The sequence below is a fragment of the Fukomys damarensis genome, unplaced genomic scaffold (genome assembly GCF_012274545.1).
Source record: "Fukomys damarensis isolate Sample0158 unplaced genomic scaffold, DMR_v1.0_HiC HiC_scaffold_10, whole genome shotgun sequence".
Lineage (NCBI taxonomy): Eukaryota > Metazoa > Chordata > Mammalia > Rodentia > Bathyergidae > Fukomys > Fukomys damarensis.
Genome location: NW_022900922.1, coordinates 29,914,630 through 29,916,981, shown reverse-complemented (window position 1 = coordinate 29,916,981; position 2,352 = coordinate 29,914,630).

Below are 2,352 nucleotides of genomic sequence, written 5' to 3'. Positions count from 1 at the left end.
GAGACAGGGTCTTACTATGTAGTTGAGACTGACCTGGAACTCACTATGTAGTCCAGGCTGGTCTTCAACTCACAGCAATCCTCCTGCCTCAGCCTACTGAGTGCTGGGATTACAGGCATGCGCCACCACGGTCAGCTGAAAATACTGATCTTTTGGTAATAACCTGAATTGCCACTGACCAAAGTTCTTCACTCATTACCAAGTAATGTAATGATCTGCAGAAGAGCTACACTATATTTATGTACATAAATGCATGCTTTTGTTTTTAAAATGGCTAATAAGAATATAATAAAAAAAGGGTGAATCTGTTTCTTCCAGGCTTAAACCAATCCAGCCCTCCTGAGGAGAGTCAGAGCTTGGCTTTGCCATTGCACCCCTTGGGTGGGTACCAAGATTGATGTTGTTCAGTGGATACGAATTTTCGTGGAAGGAAAGAAGCACCAAAGATACGCTAACACTTTCCTGCAGCTGAGCTTCTTCCCTTCCTAGAAGTTACTCCTTTTAGCCTGGTTCGTTCATTTAGTATTTGTAATTGAGCACATCAAACCCTGTACTAGACATGGAGATACAGTGGTTAACACACAGACGTGCTCCTGCCCCCACTAAAAAATGCCTTGAGAGAAGTCAGGAAAAAATAAGTAAACAAAATAACTACGAGTTTACTGATACTCTGCAGAATTCTGACAAGTTTTCTCCCACTGATAGAAAGCAATGATGGGAATATCAACTTAGGGTAGGGCTATCAAAGGGCTCTCTAAGGAAGTGATATTAAAGGTGAAGTTTTGAGGATAGAAGGAATTAGGCTTTAAAAGCAAATGTTGTAAAACAAGGGTAGGTGGGTGTGAACTTGACCATGTTCGTGCAACAGTGAATTGAAGTGAGGCAGTCAACTGATAAAGTTGCAAGCGTGGTAGACTCAGTGTAGCCTTGTTGGCCGTGTTAAAGAGTTTGAATTTTACACTAATAGTGATGGGATGTGCCTGTGTTTTGAGCAAAGGCACTGCGTGTGGGTAATGTAGTCTGATTTTTATTTCAAGAAAGCAATTCTAGCTGCTATATTGAAAATTAACTAGAAGAGTAAGGAACAGAAGAGCCCAACTATAGCTCTTTTGAGGACTGACATGGTGGTCATAAGCTGGAGAATGGAGAGATTCCAGATACTACGTTTTGAAGCTAGAATGAATGAATTACTGATAGATCACAGCAGTAGGTAAAAGAGGGGAATTAAACGTTACATATGCCTACGTTTCTGCATTTGGTGATGGGATCTATGGTGCTGCCTGTGAGAGAAAAAGTCTCGCATAGGGAGGACATGTAGATCAAGGGGAAAACAGAGTTTGTTAACAGTGTAACTTTCAGATCATGCAAGTTTTGACAAGAAAAAGACAGAATTTTCAAGGAAAAGACAATGTAACAAAATGACGGGACACTTTCATAAACGAAATATAACAGATTGTCATAGAAGAACCCATTGTATGTGGCCCAGACTCTGTTTCAGAGGAGTTCTCTAGTCCTTGGAAGAAGGATCGTTTTAGTGCTGTTAAAACTCTCCCAGCACATTAAAAAATAAAAATTTCCTAATTCATTCTTTTTTTTTTTTTTTGGTACTGGGGATTGAACTCGGGTCCTTGCGCTTGCAAGGCAGGTCACCAAACTGCTGAGCTAAATCCCCGGCCCTCCTAATTCTTTCTGTAAACTTTGCATTTACATACCAAAACCCAATGAAAATTGCACAGGGAAGTATCACTTAAAATAATCAAGCAAACCTACTAAGTAAGATATTGGTGAACAGAATTTCTCAGTTTACTAAAGGAATGAAGGGATGGTTTGACGGCAGGAATCTAGTATGATAGTACTTTTTTTAAACTGAAATTTTCTTCAGACGTACTATGTGTACATCTTTACAGTGTGTATTATGGTAATTATATATGTACAATGTATAAGGAGCAAATCTGATTCACAAGCATTCCGATTGCTTCAAATATTCATAGGCTGGGAATTTCATATTTCTCTAACATTCAAAATGTATCATAGATTTCTTTAACAACTAGTTACTCTACTGTGCAATACAAAAGCAGAACTAACTTTCTCTGGCTTTTGGTGCACTGCATTTGCTTTCCTTCCCTCTTTCCCCCCATATCACCCTCCCCAATCTCTAGTTACTATACTATTCTATTCTGTTCTAGAAGGTGGACTTTTAGTTTCCACAAATAAGTGAGAACAGGTAGTATTTTTCTTTATCTGACTTAATTTTACTTAATGATTTCCAATTTGGTCTTTTTTATAGCCCATATATATGTATGTGTTTATATGTATATATGTATGTGTGTGTGTGTGTGTGTGTATATATAT